Raw genomic sequence first — 18,208 nt, forward strand, 5'->3', positions numbered from 1 at the left:
TATTCCAGTCACTTTCCATGATACAATATGTGTAGGCACCTCTGGCACTGTTCTTGTTAGTTGCCATGATACAATATGTGTAGACACCTGTGGCACTGTTCTTGTTAGTTGCCATGATACAATATGTGTAGCCACCTGTGGCACTGCTCTTGTTAGTTGCCATTATACTATATGTGTAGCCACCTGTGGCACTTCGTGTTAGGTGCCATATACAATATGTGTAGCCACCTGTGGCACTGTTCTAGTTAATTGCCATGAAACAATATGTGTAGGCACCTGTGGCACTGTTCTTTTTAGCTGCCATGATACAATATGTGAAGCCACCTGTGGCACTATTTTTGTTAGTTGCCATGATACAATATGTGTAGCCACCTGTGGGACTTCTTGTTTGTTGCCATGATGCAATATGAGGAGCTACCAGTGGAACAATTCCTGTTACTTATAACACAAAATATGGAGTCACCTGTGACACTATTCCTGTCACTTGTCATAATACAATATATGGAGTCACCTGTGGCACTATTCCTGTCACTTGTCATAATACAATATATGGAGTCATCTGTGGCACTATTCCTGTCACGTAATAATACAATATATGGAGTCACCTGTGGCACTATTCCTGTCACTTGTCATAATACAATATGAGGAGCCACCTTTGGCACTATTCCTGTCACTTGTCATAATACAATATATGGAGTCACCTGTGGCACTTGCCGTCACTTACAATATATGGAGTCATCTGTGGCACTATTCCTGTCACTTGTCATAATACAATATATGGAGTCACCTGTGGCACTATTCCTGTCACTTGTCATAATACAATATATGGAGTCACCTGTGGCACTATTCCTGTCACTTGTCCTAATAGAACATATAGAGCCACCTGTGACACTATTCCTGTCACTTGCTAGAATTCAATATGAGGAGCCACCTGTGGCACTTTTATTGTCACTTGTTATAATACAATATATGGAGCCACTTGTGGCATTATTCCTGTCACTTGCCACAATTCAATATAAGCCACCTGTGGCACTGTTCCTGTCACTTGTCATAATGCAATATATGGAGTCACCTGTGGCACTGTTCCTGTCACTTGTCATAATACAATATATGGAGTCACCTGTGGCACTATTCCTGTCACTTGTCATAGTATATATTGAGCTACAGCTGGCACTATTCATGTTACTTGTAATACAATATGAAGAGCTTCAAGTGGCAGTATTCCTGTTACTTGTCATGATACAGTATATTGAGCTACCAGTGGTAGTATTCCAGTCACTTGATATAATGCAGTATATTGAGCTACCAGTGGCAGTATTCCTGTCACTTGATATAATGCAGTATATTGAGCTACCAGTGGCAGTATTCCTGTCACTTGCTATAAAACAAAATATTGAGCCACCCGTGGCACAATGCCTGCCACTTGTCATAGTACGATATATGGATAAACCAGAGGCACTACGAGAAGCCAGCTATGGCACTATTCCTATCACTTGCTATAATTTGATATGTAGAGCTACCTGTGGGAATATTAATTTCACGTAATGATATGTGGAGGCAACTGTGGCACTATTCCTGTAACCTGTCATAATACCGTGTTTGTAGTCTCCTTTGGCACTATTCCTGTCATCTGTCACATTACAATATCTGGAGCCACCAGTGACGCTGTTCTTGTCTTAATAATTCATTATGACAAGTCACAGGAACATTGCCACTGGTGGCTCCACATATTGTATTATAACAAGTGACAAGAATAGTGCCATAGGTGGCTCCATATATTGTATTATGACAAGTCACAGGTATACAATATGTGGAGCCACTTGTAATTTTTATGTCACTTGTTAGAATACATTATGTTGAGCAATTTTGGCACTATTCCTATCACTTCTCATAATATAGTTGCCATAATACAATATGAAGAGCCACTAGTGAAACTGTTCCTGTCACTTGTCATAATACGATATGAGGAGCCACCTGTGGCACGATTCCCGTCTTTTTTCATAACACGTGTTCAGCACTTGTCATAGTACAGTATGTAGAACGACCTGTGGCACTATTCCTCCTGTCTCTTGTCATAATACAAAATGTGGAGCCACCTGTAGTTCTTTTCCTGTCACTTGTCATAATACAGTATGTGGACCCACCTGTGGTTCTATTCCTGTCGCTCGTCATAATACAATATATGGAGTCACCTGTGGCACTGTTCCTGTCACTTGTGATAATACAGTATGGGGGAGCCACCTGTGGTCCTATTCCTGTCATTTGTCGTAATACAATATATGGAGTCACCTGTGGTTTTATTCCTGTCACTTGTCATAATACAATATATGGCACCACCTATGGCACTATTCCTATCACTTGTCATAACACAATATATGGAGACACTTGTGGCACTATTCCTGTCACTTGTCATAATACAGTGTGTAGAGCCACCTATGGCACTCTTCCTGTCACTTGTCATAATACAAGTAGGGAATGGTAGAGGAGACGTAGTTAGTTCGGGAGAGGGTGGTTGGAGGGGGGCAGGGCGAGCCAGGGAATGGTAGAATGGACATGGCTAACTAGACGGGAGCTGGTACTGGGGCCGTGGCGATCCAGGGAAGGGCTGGTATAGGGGGTATGGCTAGCCAGGAAGATGGTTATAGATTGGGCGTGTATAGCCAGGGAGGGGATTGCAGAGTAGACATGGAAAAACCAGTGGAGGGCGTGGCTATCCAGGGCGGGGCTGGAAGAGTGGGCGTGTCCAATCTGAGACGGGGCGTGGCTAGCCAGGGAGTGGATGGTAGAGGGGGCGTGGTGGGGTGGGTGGTAGCGTTAAAGCAGTAGTATCAGAACCGTCTGGCAGGCCAGACTTTCCTCCCCAACAACAGCAGTCATGACTCTCTCCTCCCAGTGTCTCACCTTCCTTCCTTCCTTCCCACTGTCATCGTATGGCTCACCTTCCTTCCTTCCTTCCCACTGTCATCGTATGGCTCACCTTCCTTCCTTCCTTCCCACTGTCATCGCATGGCTCACCTTCCTTCCTCCTTCCCACTGTCATCGTATGGCTCACCTTCCTTCCTTCCTTCCCACTGTCATCGTATGGCTCACCTTCCTTCCTTCCTTCCCACTGTCATCGCATGGCTCACCTTCCTTCCTTCCCACTGTCATCGCATGGCTCACCTTCCTTCCTCCTTCCCACTGTCATCGCATGGCTCACCTTCCTTCCTCCTACCCACTGTCATCGCATGTCACCTTCCTTCCTTCCTTCCCACTGTCATCGCATGGCTCACCTTCCTTCCTCCTTCCCACTGTCATCGCATGGCTCACCTTCCTTCCTCCTTCCCACTGTCATCGCATGGCTCACCTTCCTTCCTCCTTCCCACTGTCATCGTATGGCTCACCTTCCTTCCTCCTTCCCACTGTCATCGCATGGCTCACCTTCCTTCCTTCCTTCCCACTGTCATCGCATGGCTCACCTTCCTTCCTCCTTCCCACTGTCATCGCATGTCTCACCTTCCTTCCTTCCTTCCCACTGTCATCGCATGGCTCACCTTCCTTCCTTCGTTCTCACTGTCATCGCATGGCTCACATTCCTTCCTTCCTTCCCACTGTCATAGCATGTCTCACCTTCCTTCCTCCTTCCCACTGTCATCGTATGGCTCACCTTCCTTCCTCCTTCCCACTGTCATCGCATGGCTCACCTTCCTTCCTTCGTTCTCACTGTCATCGCATGGCTCACCTTCCTTCCTTCCTTCCCACTGTCATCGCATGTCTCACCTTCCTTCCTCCTTCCCACTGTCATCGCATGTCTCACCTTCCTTCCTCCTTCCCACTGTCATCGCATGGCTCACCTTTCTTCCTCCTTCCCACTGTCATCGCATGGTTCACCTTCCTTCCTTCCTTCCCACTGTCATCGTATGGCTCACCTTCCTTCCTCCTTCCCACTGTCATCGCATGTCTCACCTTCCTTCCTTCCTTCCCACTGTCATCGCATGGCTCACCTTCCTTCCCACTGTCATCGCATGGCTCACCTTCCTTCCTCCTGCCCACTGTCATCGTATGGCTCACCTTCCTTCCTCCTTCCCACTGTCATCGCATTGCTCACCTTCCTTCCTCCTTCCCACTGTCATCGCATTCCTCACCTTCCTTCCTCCTTCCCACTGTCATCGCATGGCTCACCTTCCTTCCTTCCTCCTCCCCAGTGTCATCGTATGGCTCACCTTCCTTCCTTCCCACTGTCATCGTATGGCTCACCTTCCTTCCTCCTTCCCACTGTCATCGCATGTCTCACCTTCCTTCCTTCCTTCCCACTGTCATCGCATGTCTCACCTTCCTTCCTTCCTTCCCACTGTCATCGTATGGCTCACCTTCCTTCCTCCTTCCCACTGTCATCGCATGGCTCACCTTCCTTCCTCCTTCCCACTGTCATCGCATGTCTCACCTTCCTCCCTCCTTCCCACTGTCATCGTATGTCTCACCTTCCTTCCTCCTTCCTACTGTCATCGTATGTCTCACCTTCCTTCCTCCTTCCCACTGTCATCGTATGGCTCACCTTCCTTCCTCCTTCCTACTGTCATCGCATGTCTCACCTTCCTTCCTCCTTCCCACTGTCATCGTATGTCTCACCTTCCTTCGTCCTTCCCACTGTCATCGTATGGCTCACCTTCCTTCCTCCTTCCTACTGTCATCGCATGTCTCACCTTCCTTCCTCCTTCCCACTGTCATCGCATGTCTCACCTTCCTTCCTCCTTCCTACTGTCATCGTATGTCTCACCTTCCTTCGTCCTTCCCACTGTCATCGTATGGCTCACCTTCCTTCCTCCTTCCTACTGTCATCGCATGTCTCACCTTCCTTCCTCCTTCCCACTGTCATCGCATGTCTCACCTTCCTTCCTCCTTCCTACTGTCATCGTATGGTTCACCTTTCTTCCTCCTTCCCACTGTCATCACATGTCTCACCTTCCTTCCTCCTTCCCACTGTCATCGCATGGCTCACCTTCCTTCCTATCTTCCCACTGTCATCGCATGGCTCACCTTCCTTCCTTCCCACTGTCATCGTATGGCTCACCTTCCTTCCTTCCCACTGTCATCGCATGTCTCACCTTTCTTCCTCCTTCCCACCTTCATCGCATGGCTCACCTTCCTTCCTCCTTAACACCTTCATGGCATGGCTCACCTTCCTTCCTTCCTTCCCACTGTCATCGCATGGCTCACCTTCCTTCCTCCTTCCCACTGTCATCGCATGTCTCACCTTCCTTCATCCTTCCCACTGTCATCGTATGTCTCACCTTCCTTCGTCCTTCCCACTGTCATCGTATGGCTCACCTTCCTTCCTCCTTCCTACTGTCATCGCATGGCTCACCTTCCTTCCTCCTTCCCACTATCATCGCATGTCTCACCTTCCTTCCTCCTTCCCACTGTCATCGTATGGTTCACCTTTCTTCCTCCTTCCCACTGTCATCGCATGGCTCACCTTCCTTCCTCCTTCCCACTGTCATCGCATGTCTCACCTTTCTTCCTCCTTCCCACTGTCATCGTATGGCTCACCTTCCTTCCTCCTTCCCACCTTCATCGCATGTCTCACCTTCCTTCCTCCTTCCCACTGTCATCGTATGGTTCACCTTTCTTCCTCCTTCCCACTGTCATCGCATGGCTCACCTTCCTTCCTCCTTCCCACTGTCATCGCATGGCTCACCTTCCTTCCTCCTTCCCACTGTCATCGTATGGTTCACCTTTCTTCCTCCTTCCCACTGTCATCGTGTGGTTCTCCTTTCTTCCTCCTTCCCACTGTCATCGCATGGCTCACCTTTCTTCCTCCTTCCCACCGTCATCGTATGGTTCACCTTTCTTCCTCCTTCCCACTGTCATCGTATGGTTCACCTTTCTTCCTCCTTCCCACCTTCATCGCATGGCTCACCTTCCTTCCTTCCTTCCTTCCCACTGTCATCGTATGGTTCTCCTTTCTTCCTCCTTCCCACCGTCATCGTATGGTTCACCTTTCTTCCTCCTTCCCACCGTCATCGTATGGTTCTCCTTTCTTCCTCCTTTCCACTGTCATCGTATGGTTCACCTTTCTTCCTCCTTCCCACTGTCATCGTATGGTTCACCTTCCTCCTTCCCACTTTCATCGTATGGTTCACCTTTCTTCCTCCTTCCCACCTTCATCGCATTGCTCACATTCCAAGTTCCTGGAGTCTCCGCCCATGACTCCATGTGTGAAGCCATAGCCACCTCCCCAGACCCTTTACTTACCATGAAGCTCTCGCTACCTCCCCACCCAACTTGACCGTTTGTGAAGCCCCAGCTACTTTCCCAGCCCCTTGACCCCCTGTGAGGCCCCATCTACCTCCTTAGCCCTTGACTCGCTGTGAAGCTCTCGCTACCTCCCCAGCCAACTTGACTCCCTCTGAAGCTCCAGCTTGAAGCCCCAGCTGAATTTCTAGCCCCTTCACTATCTATGTAGCCCTGGCAACCCTGCCCCCCAACCTCTTAACTATCTTTGAAGCCCCAGACACCTCCCTACCCTTTAGTTCGTGTGAAGCCCTAGCTACTTTCCTCAACCTCTCACGCCTAGCTAGATACCTCCTCGTCATCTAATTCTCTAAGAAGCTCCAGTTACTTTCCTGCTGGGATGAAGGTACTTGGAGAAGGATGCTGGAGAGAATCCTGTGGTAAGGGAAGCTGGGAAGGAAGATACTTGGAGAAGAATGCTGGGAAAAGGGTCCTGGGACAAAGGATACAGGAAGGAGGATGCTGGGAGGAGGTGACGGAGAAAGATCCTAGGGTGGAGGATGATAGAGAGGAAGATGCTGGGAGAAAGTTCCTGAGTGGAGGTTGTTGGGGAGGATCCTGGGAGGAAGGTGCTGGGGGAGGATGTTAGAAGGATGATCCTGGCGAGGAGGATGCTGAGAGAAGGATGATGGAGTAAGATCTTAGGGAAGATCTTAGGGAGGGGGATTTTGGAAAGGAGGATGCTGGGAGGAGGAACCCCAAGTGCTGAGGGCCACACAGAGCACCATCCAACCCTCTCCAAGTGCTGAGGGCTACACAGAGCACCATCCAACCCTCTCCAAGTGCTGAGGGCTACACAGAGCACCATCCAACCCTCTCCAAGCGCTGAGGGCTACACAGAGCACCATCCAACCCTCTCCAAGTGCTGAGGGCCATACAGCACCATCTAACCCTCCCCAAGTGCTGAGGGCCACACAGAGCACCATCCAACCCTCTCCAAGTGCTGAGGGCTACACAGAGCACCATCCAACCCTCTCAAAGTGCTGAGGGCTACACAGAGCACCATCCAACCCTCTCCAAGTGCTGAGGGCTACACAGAGCACCATCCAACCCTCTCCAAGTGCTGAGGGCTACACAGAGCACCATACAATCCTCCTAAAGTGCTGAGGGCTACACAGAACACCTTTCAATTGTCAACAAATACTGAGGGCCACACAGAGTACCATCTAACCCTCCTCAAGTGTTGAGGACCACATAGAGCACCATCCAATCCTCCCCATTGAGAGCTACACAGAGCACCATTTAACCCTCCCCAAGTGCTGAGGGCCACAGATACCACCATCCAACCCTTCTCAAGTGCTGAGGGCAATACATAACACTATTCATCCCACTCCAAGTGCTTAGGGCCACACGGAGCACCATTCAGTCCTTCCTAAGTGCTGAGGTCCGCACAGAGCACCACTCAATACTACCAAAGTGCTAAAGGCAATACAGAGCACCATACAATCCTCCCCAAGTGCTGGAGACCACACAAAGCACCATCCAATCCTCATCAAGTACTGAGGGCCACACAGAGTACCATCCAATCCTTCCCAAGTACTGAGGGCCACACAAAGCAGAATCCAATCCTCTTCAGGTGCTGAGGGTTCATCAGGGCACCACCAAATCCTCTGCAAGTGCTGAGGGCCACACAGAGCACCATCCAATTCTCCCCAAGTGCTAGGGGTCACACAGAGCACCACCGAATCCTCACTAAGTGCCGAGGGCCGCACAGAGCACCATACATCCCTCCCCAAGTTCTGAGGACCACACAGAGCACCCTCCATCCCTTTCCATGTGCTGAGGGCAACACAGCACCACCCAATCCTCCTCAAGTGCTGAGGACCACAAAGAGCACCATCCAATCCTTCTCAAGTGTTAAGGGCCAAACAGAGCACCATCTAATCCTCAAATGCTAAGGGCCACACAGAGCACCATCCAATCCTCAAGTACTGAGGGCCACATAGAGCACCATCCAATCCTCTCCGAGGGCTGAGGGCAACACAGATCACTATCCAAACCTCCCCAAGTGCTGAGGACCACACGGAGCACCATCCTACCCTCCCCGAGGGCTGAGAGCCACACAGAGCACCATCTTATCCTCCCTAAGTGCTGAGGGCCACACAGAGCACCGATCAATGCTCAAGTGCTAAGGGCCAAACAGAGCACCACCCACTCCTCCTCAAGTGCTGAGGGCAACACGGAGTACTATCCTATCCTCCCCAAGTGGTGAGGGCCACACAGAGCACCATCCAATCATCAAGTGCAAAGGGCCAAACAGAGCACCACCCAATCCTCCTCAAGTGCTGAGGGCAACACGGAGTACTATCCTATCCTCCCTAAGTGCTGAGGGCCACACACACCACCATCTAACCCTCCTCAAATGAGGGCTACACAGAGCACCTTCGAACCCTTCTCAAGTGCTGAGGACCACACAGATCACCATCCAATCCTCCTCAAGTGACAAGGGCCACACAGAGCTTCATCCAATACTTCTTAAGTGCTAAGGGCCACACATAGCCCGATCCGATCCTCCTCAAGTACTGAGGGCCACATAGAGCACTATCCAATTCTCTCCAAGGCTGAGGGCCATACAGAGCTCCATCCATTCCTCCCCAAGTGCTGAGGGCCACACAGAGCACCCTCCAACCCTTCCCAAGTGCTGAGGGCAACACAGAGCACCGTCCAACTCCTTAAGTGATAAGGGCCACACAGAGCACCATCCTACTCTCCCCAAGTGCTGAGCTCTACACAGAGCACCATCCAATCCTCAAGTGCTGGGAGTCACACAACATCCAATCCTCTTCAGGTGCTGAGGGCCACACAGAACACCATCCAACCCTCCTCAAGTGATGAGGGCCACACAGAGCACATCCTACCCTCCCCAAGTGCTAAGCTCTACACAGAACACCATCCAACCCTCCCTAAGTGCTGAAGGACACACAGAACACCATCCAAACCTCTCGAAGTGTTGAGGACCACACAGAGCATCATCCAACCCTCCTTAGGCAAGGGCAAGGATAGTTACAGGTATCGTAGGGTAAGAACGGTGGCAGGTACCGTAAGGCAAGGACAGTGGCAGGTACCGTAGGGAAAGTGCAATGTAATTATGAGTATTAGGTTTTATTATATTACTATTTTTCGTGCAGGGCCAGTTTCTAAGCAGCAATGCCACAGTAGGGCCAGCTCCTCAGCAACTGTCCCGGAGCAGGGCCAGCTCCTCAGCAGCAATGCCACAGCAGGGCCAGCTCTTCAGCAGCAGTGCCAGAGCAGGGCCAGCTCCTCAGCAGCAATGCCACAGCAGGGCCAGCTCTTCAGCAGCAGTGCCAGAGCAGGTCCACCACCTCAGCAGCAGCGCCAGAGTAGGTCACCTCCCCAGCAGCAGTGCCACAGCAGGACCAGTTCCTCAGCACCTGTCCCAGAGCAAGGCCACCTCCTCAGCACCTCTCTCAGAGCAGTGCCAGCTCCTCAGCAACTGTGCCACAGCATGGCTACATCCTCAGTAGCAGTGCCAGAGCAGGTCCACCACCTCAGCGGCAGCGCCAGAGTAGGTCAGCTCCTTAACAGCAGTGCCAGCTCCTCAGCAGCTGTCCCAGAGCAGGGCCACAGCAGGCCAGCTCCTTAACAGCTGTCTCAGAGCAGTGCCAGCTCCTCAGCAGTAGTACCACAGCAGGACCAGCTCCTCAGCAGTTGTTCCAGAGCAGAGCCAGCTCCTCAGCAGCAGTGCCACACCATGGCTACCTTCTCAGCAGCTGTGCCAGAGCAGAGCCAACTCCTCAGCAGCAGTGCCAGAGCCTGGCCACCTCCTCAATATCAGTGGCAGAGCACACCACCGCCACCTGGCTGGTGGGTGGTGGCAGCTATGCCGCTCGGTGTCTCAGTTGTTGGCTGGTAGACTTGTGGAGCGGCGGGAGTTGCTCTGTGGACAGATCCTCTCTCTCTCTCTGACGGGGTCCTCCTCTCCACCCTTCCCTCTTCCTCTCTTGCGTCCTCAGGTAATGTTCTAGCGCACAACTCGTTCTTCTGCTTCTCTTCTCCTTTTGACCTTGCAGTCAATTGTACTACTGGCTTATCTTCTACATGCCTTGATAGTGACCCAGGCTCGATACCTGCTGAGGACGTTTATAGTGATCCAGGCACGACTGTGCTGAGAACGTTTATAGAGATCCAGGCACGACTGTGCTGAGAACGTTTATAGTGATCCAGGCACGACTGTGCTGAGAACGTTTATAATGATCCAGGCGCGACTGTGCTGAGAACGTTTATAGTGATCCAGGCACGACTGTGCTGAGAACGTTTATAATGATCCAGGCGCGACTGTGCTGAGAACGTTTATAATGATCCAGGCGCGACTGTGCTGAGAACGTTTATAGTGATCCAGGCACGACTGTGCTGAGAACGTTTATAATGATCCAGGCGCGACTGTGCTGAGAACGTTTATAATGATCCAGGCGCGACTGTGCTGAGAACGTTTATAGTGATCCAGGCACGACTGTGCTGAGAACGTTTATAGCGGTCCCCTCACAAATGGTCTGAGAACGTTTATAATGATCACCTCACGACTGGGCTGAGGACATTTATAGTGATCCAGGCATAAATGTGCTGGAAACGTTTACAGTGATCCCCTCACACCTGGGCTGAAACCGTTTATAATGATCTAGGCATGACTGGTGCTGAGAACGTCTATAGTGATTCCCTCACGGCTGTGCTGAGAACGTTTATAATGATCCCCTCACGACTGTGCTGAGAACGTTTATAGTGATTCCCTAACGACTGGGCTGAGAAAGTTTATAGTGATCCAGGCATGAGTGGTGCTGAGAGCGTTTGTACTGATCCCCTCACGAGTGGGCTGAGAACGTTTATAGTGATCCACCTCACGACTGGGCTGAGAACGTTTATAGTGATGCCCTCACGACTGGGCTGAGAACGTTTATAGTAATGCCCTCACGACTGGGCTGAGAACGTTTATAGTAATGCCCTCACGACTGGGCTGAGAACGTTTATAGTAATGCCCTCACGACTGGGCTGAGAACGTTTATAGTGAGCCAGGCATGACTTATGATGAGAACGTTTATAGTGATCCAGGCAGTAGTGATGAGAATATTTATAGTAATTCCCTCACGACTGTTGCCAAGAACATTTACAGTGATCCAGGCATGACTGGTGATGAAAACGTTTACAGTGATGTACGCATGAATGGTGCTGAAAACGTTTATAGTGATCCAAGCATGCCTGGTGCTGAAAACGTTTATAGTGGGTCACACATGACTGGTGCCGAGAACGTTTGTAGAGTTCCATATATGACTGGTGCTGAGAACGTTTATAATGGTCCACACATGACTGGTGCTAAGAACGTTTATAGTGAGCCATGCATGACTGGCGGTGAGAACGTTTATAGTCATTTAGATACGACTGTTGCCAAGAACATTCATAATGATCCAGGCACGACTGGTGCTGAGGACGTTTATACTGACTCAGTGCACGACAGGTGTTTGGAACGTTTATTGCGATTCAGATATGACTGGGTTAAGAACGTTTATAGTGATCCAGACATGACTGATACTGGGGACGTTTGTGATGTGCCATGCATGACCCATGATGAAAACTTTTGTATTGATTGACGCACAACAGGTGCTAAGAACGTTTATAGTGATCCAGGCACGACTGGTGATGAAAACGTTTATAGTGACTGACGCACAACTGTTGCTGAGAATGTGTATAGTGATCCAGGCACGACAGGTGCTTAGAACGTATAAAGCAATTAAGGAACGACAGGTGCTGAGAACATTTAAAGCAACCAGAGAACGACAGATGCAGAAAACCTTTTCAGTAATGCAAGCACGAGTGGTTGATAATGATTCAGGCACGACAAGGACTGAGAACTTTGTCAGTAAACGACAGGAGCTGGGAAAGTTCGAAGTACCCAGGCATGACAAGTGTTGAGAAAGTTTACAGTGACCCAGGCACAACTAGTACTGAGGACAGTTATGATAACCCAGACACGGCAGGTGTTGAGAAAATGTACAGGGATCCAGGCACGACAGGTGCTGAGGACGTTTATAATGATCCAGACACGACAGGTGCTGAGGACGTTTATAATGATCCAGACACGACAGGTGCTGAGGACGTTTATAATGATCCAGACACGACAGGTGCTGAGGACGTTTAGTGTGACACATGAATGAGAGGTGGAGAACGATTATAGTGACCCAGGCACGACAAGTACTGAGGACGTTTATAATGATCCAGACATGACAGGTGCTGAGGACCATTAGAGTGATCTAGGGTCGACAGGTTTTACGTAAAGAAGGTATATAGTGACCCAGGCAGAACAGGTGTTGCACACATTTATGGTGGCACATTGACAGGTGCTGAGGACGTTATAATGACCTAGCTTGATGGTTGCTAAGACCTTTTATAGTGACCCAGGCTTGATAGGTACTGAGGATGTTTATAATGATCCAAACACGACATTTACCGTGGTCGTTGATTTAGGTCAAAGCAAGAAAGTGTTGACTCCATTATCTTGACCCAAGTGCTGAGACTCCTAGTGACCTAGGCAAGAGCTGGTTATGGACACGCTTATAATGGACCAGGCTTGACAGGTGCTGAAAACGTTTAGCGACCAAGGTATGATAGGTCCTGAGAACGTTTATAGTAACCAAGGTATGACAGGTGCTGAGAATGTTTACAGTGACCAAGGCACGACAGGTACTGAGAACGTTTATAGTGACCAAGGTATGATAGATCATAAGAACGTTTATAGTAACCAAGATATGATAGATTTTGAGACCGTTTATGGTAACCAAGGTATGATAGGTTCTAAGAACGTTTATAGTGGCCAAGGTATGATAGGTACTGAGAATGTCGATAGTAACGAAGGTATGACAGTTTCTGAGAACGTTTACAGTAACCAAGGTATGATAGGTGCTGTGAGCGTTTATTGTGACCAACGCACAAGTACTGAGAACGTTAATAGTGACCAAGGCATGATAGGTGCTGAGAACGTTTATAGTGACCAAGGCACGACAGGTTCAGAGAACGTTTATAGTGACCAAGGCACAACAGGTCTGAGAACGTTTGTGGTGACCAAGGTAGGAAAGGTGCTGAGAACGTTTATAGTGACCAAGGTACGACAGGTACTGAGGACGTGTATAGTGACAAAGGTATGATAGGTGCTGAAAACCTTTATAGTAACCAAGGTATGATTGCTGAGAACGTTTATAGTGACCAAGGTAGTATAGCTGTTGAGAACGTTTATAGTGACCAAGGCATGACAAGTGCTGAGAACGTTTATAGTAACCAGGGTATGATACGTGCTGAGAACGTTTATAGCAACCAAAGTATAGGCGCTGAGAAAGTTTATAGTAACGAAGGTAAAATAGATGCTGAGAACGTTTATAGTGACCAAGGCACGACAGGTGCAGAGAATGTTTATAGTAACCAAGGCAGGACATAACCTGAAAACGTTTAAAGTGACCAAGGTACAACAGGTGTTAAGAACGTTTATAGTGACCAGGGTATGATAGGTGCTGAGAACGTTTATAGTGACCAAGGCACGACAGGTTCTGAGAAAGTTTATAGTGACCATGGCAGGACTGGTGCTGAGAACGTTATAGTGACCAAGGCACAACAAGTGCTGAAAAGCTGAAAACGTTTATAGTGACCAAGGCACGACAGGTGCAGAGAATGTTTATAGTGACCAAGGTAGGACAGGTACTAAGAGCGTTTATAGTGACCAAGGTAAGACTTTTACTGAGGACGTTTATAGTGACCAAGGCAGGACAGTTGCTGACAACGTTTATAGTGACCAAGGCAGGGCAGGTGCTGAGGACGTTTATTGTGACCAAGGCAGGAGAGGCACTGTGAACATTTTCAGTGACCCAGGAATAACCGATGATGAGGGCATTTATAACGATGCATGCACGATTAATGCTGAGGAAGTTAAAGGTGTTCCAGACTTAACAGGTCCTGAGAAAGTTATAATGATTCAGACACGATAGGTGCTGAGAACATTTATAGCCACCCAGGCGCGACAGATGTTGAGAACGTTTATAGTGACCCACGTGACAGGTGCTTAGACCGTTTATAGTAACCAAGATACGCCCGTTGCTGAGAGCGTTTATAGTGACCAAGGTAGGACAGGTACTGAGAACGTTAATAGTGACCAAGGAAGGACAGTTGCTGAGAACGTTTATAGGGACCAAGGCAGGACAGGTGCTGAGAATGTTTATAGTGACCCCGGCATGATTACCAGGTGCTAGACGACAGCTCTGGCACGCCACCTGGTGTTGCACGACAGCTGGTGTTGCACGACAGCTGGTGTTGCACGACAGCTGGTGTTGCACGACAGCTCTGTCCATGCCACCAGGTGCTGGACGACAGCCCTGGTTACGGCCCAAAGTACTGAGGGACAGCCCTGATATGGTCCCAGGTACTGAAGGACAGCCCTGGTCATGGTCCCAGGTAATGGAGGACAGCCCTGGTCACGGCCCCAAGTACTGGAGGACAACCCTGATCAAGGCCCCAAGTACTGGAGGACAGCCCTGGTCACGATCCCAAGTACTAAAGGACAACCCTGGTCACGATCCCAAGTACTGGAGGACAACCCTGATCAAGGCCACAAGTACTGGAGGACAGCCCTGGTCACGATCCCAAGTACTGGAGGACAACCCTGATCAAGGCCACAAGTACTGGAGGACAGCCCTGGTCACGATCCCAAGTACTGGAGGACAACCCTGATCAAGGCCACAAGTACTGGAGGACAGCCCTGGTCACGATCCCAAGTACTGGAGGACAACCCTGATCAAGGCCCCAAGTACTGGAGGACAGCCCTGGTCACGGCCCCAAGTACTGGAGGACAACCCTGATCAAGGCCCCAAGTACTGGAGGACAACCCTGATCAAGGCCCCAAGTACTGGAGGACAACCCTGATCAAGGCCCCAAGTACTGGAGGACAACCCTGGTCACGATCCCAAGTACTGGAGGACAACCCTGATCAAGGCCCCAAGTACTGGAGGACAACCCTGGTCACGGCCCCAAGTAATGGAGGACAACCCTGATCAAGGCCACAAGTACTGGAGGACAGCCCTGGTCACGATCCCAAGTACTGTAGGACAACCCTGATCAAGGCCCCAAGTACTGGAGGACAGCCCTTACTGGAGGACAACCCTGATCAAGGCCCCAAGTACTGGAGGACAGCCCTGGTCACGATCCCAAGTACTGGAGGACAACCCTGATCAAGGCCCCAAGTACTGGAGGACAGCCCTGGTCATGGTCCCAAGTACTGGAGGACAGCCCTGGTGACGGTCCCAAGTACTGGAGGACAGCCCTGGTTACGGGCCCAAGTACTGGAGGACAGCCTGATCATGGCCCCAAGTACTGAAGGACAGCCCTGGTCAAGGCCTCAACTACTGGAGGACAACTCTGGTCAAGGCCCCAAGTACTGGAGGACAGCCCTGGTTACGGGCCCAAGTACTGGAGGACAGCCTGATCACGGCCCCAAGTACTGAAGGACAGCCCTGGTCAAGGCCTCAACTACTGGAGGACAACTCTGGTCAAGGCCCCAAGTACTGGAGGACAGCCCTGGTTACGGGCCCAAGTACTGGAGGACAGCCTGATCACGGCCCCAAGTACTGAAGGACAGCCCTGGTCAAGGCCTCAACTACTGGAGGACAACTCTGGTCAAGGCCCCAAGTACTGGAGGACAGCCCTGGTCACGGCTTTATGTGCTGGAGGACAACCCTGGTCACGGGCCCAAGTACTGGAGGACAGCCCTGGTCATGGCCCCAAGTACTGGAGGACAACCCTGGTCACGGTCCCAGGTACTGGAGGACAGCCCTGGTCATGGACCCAAGTACTGAAGGACAGCTCTAGTTACGGCCCCAAGTACTGGAGGACAGCTCTGGTTACGGCCCCAAGTACTGGAGGACAACCCTGGTCACGGGCCCAAGTACTGAAGGACAGCTCTGGTCGCGGTCCCAAGTACTGGAGGACAGCCCTTGTCACGGGCCCAAATACTGGAGGACAGCCCTGGTCACGGTCTCTAGTACTGGAGGACAGCCCTGTTCACGGCCCCAAGTACTGGAGGACAGCCCTGGTCACGGGCCCAAGTACTGGAAGACAACCCTGGTCAAGGCCTCAAGTGCTGGAGGACAGCCCTGGTCACGGTCACAAGTACTGGAGGACAACCCTGGTCACAGTCCCTAGGACTGGAGGACAACCCTAGTTACGTCCTAAGTACTGGAGGACAGCCCTGGTCACGATCCCAAGTACTGGAGGACATCCCTGGTCACGGTCCCTAGGACTGGAGGACAACCCTGGTCATGGTCCCAAGTACTGGAGGACAACCCTGGTCATGGTCCCAAGTACTGGAGGACAACCCTGATCACGGTCCCTAGGACTGGAGGACAGCCCCGGTCACGGACTCAAGTACTGGAGGACAACCCTGGTCACGGTCCCAAGTACTGGAGGACAGTCCTGGTCATGGACCCAAGTACTGGAGGACAGCCCTGGTCACGGACCTAAGTACTGGAGGACAGCCCTGGTCATGGTCCCAAGTACTGGAGGACAGCCCTGGTCACGGACCCAAGTACTGGAGGACAGCCCTGGTTACGTCCCAAGTACTGGAGGACAGCCCTGGTCATGGTTCCAAGTACTGGAGGACAGCCCTTGTCATGGTCCCAATTACCGGAGGACAACCCTAGTCATGGTCCCAAGTACTGGAGGACAGCCCTAGTCATGGTCCCAAGTACTGGAGGACAACCCTGCTCACGGGCCCAATACTGGAGGACAACCCTGCTCACGGCCTCGAGTACTGGAGGACAACCCTGGTCACGGTCCCTAGTACTGGAGGACAGCTCTGATCACGGACTCAAGTACTGGAGGACAAACCTGGTCACGGATCCAAATACTGGAGGACAGCCCTGGTCATGGCCCAAGGTGCTAGTAGACAGCCACGCTCCCAGGTCCTAGAAGAAAGCCCTGGCTACGTCCCATGTCCTAGGAGAAAGCTCTAACCACGCCCAAGGTCATAGAAAAAATATGACCACGCCCCCAGGTCCTAGAAGAAAGCCCTAGCCACGCCCTAGGTCCTCGAAGAAAGCCATAGGCACGCCTTCAGGTCCTAGAAGAAAGCTCTGACCACGCCCCCAGGTTCTAGAAGAAAACCTTGGCCATGTCCCCTGGTCCTAGAAGAAAGCTCTAGCCACGCCCTCAGGTCCTACAAGAAAGCCCTGGCCACGCCCCCAGGTCCTAGAAGAAAGCCCTGGCTACGTCCCATGTCCTAGGAGAAAGCTCTAACCACGCCCTAGGTCCTAGAAAAAATATGACCACGCCCCCAGGTCCTAGAAGAAAGCCCTAGCCATGCCCTAGGTCCTCGAAGAAAGCCCTGGGAACGCCTTCAGGTCCTAGAAGAAAGCTCTGGCCACGCCCTCAGGTCCTAAAAGAAAGCCCTGGCCACGCCCCCAGGTCCTAGAAGAAAGCTCTGGCCACGCCTCCAGGTCCTAGAAGAAAGCCCTGGCCACGCCCTCAGGCCCTAGAAGAAAGCCCTGGCCACGCCCTAAGGTCCCAGAAGAAAGCTCTAGCCACGCCCTCATGCTCTAGAAAAAAAGCCCTGGCCACGGCCCTAGGTCTTAGAAGAAAGTCCTGGCCACGCCCTCAGGTCTTAGAAAAAGGCCCTAGCCACACCCCGGGTCCTAAAAGAAATTCTTGGCCACGCCCCCATATCCTAGGACAAAGTCTTGGCCACGCCTCCATATCTTAGAACAAACTCTTGGCCACGCCCTCATATCCTAGAACAAAGTCTTGGCCACGTCCCCAGGTCCTAGAAGAAAGCCCTGTCCACTCCCCCAGGCCCTAAGAGAAAGCTCTAGCCACGCCCCAAGGTCCTCGGTGAAAGCCCTGGCCATGCCCTCAAGATTTTAGAAGAAAGCTCTGACCACTCCCCCAGGTCCTA

The 18,208-nt window shown here is 51.1% G+C and overlaps 1 long non-coding RNA gene across 1 annotated transcript in view; it reads left to right on the forward strand.

The window, feature by feature from the left end:
- The first annotated feature begins 10,150 nt into the window (after positions 1-10,150).
- Positions 10,151-18,208, forward strand: part of LOC139764403 (uncharacterized) — a 206,258-nt gene continuing 198,200 nt past the window's right edge. Inside the window, exon 1 of the long non-coding RNA XR_011716368.1 lies at positions 10,151-10,247. This is a non-coding gene — a long non-coding RNA (uncharacterized lncRNA). The remainder of the gene's footprint in view (positions 10,248-18,208) is intronic.

Source organism: Panulirus ornatus, chromosome 49 (genome assembly GCF_036320965.1).
Source record: "Panulirus ornatus isolate Po-2019 chromosome 49, ASM3632096v1, whole genome shotgun sequence".
Classification (NCBI taxonomy): domain Eukaryota; kingdom Metazoa; phylum Arthropoda; class Malacostraca; order Decapoda; family Palinuridae; genus Panulirus; species Panulirus ornatus.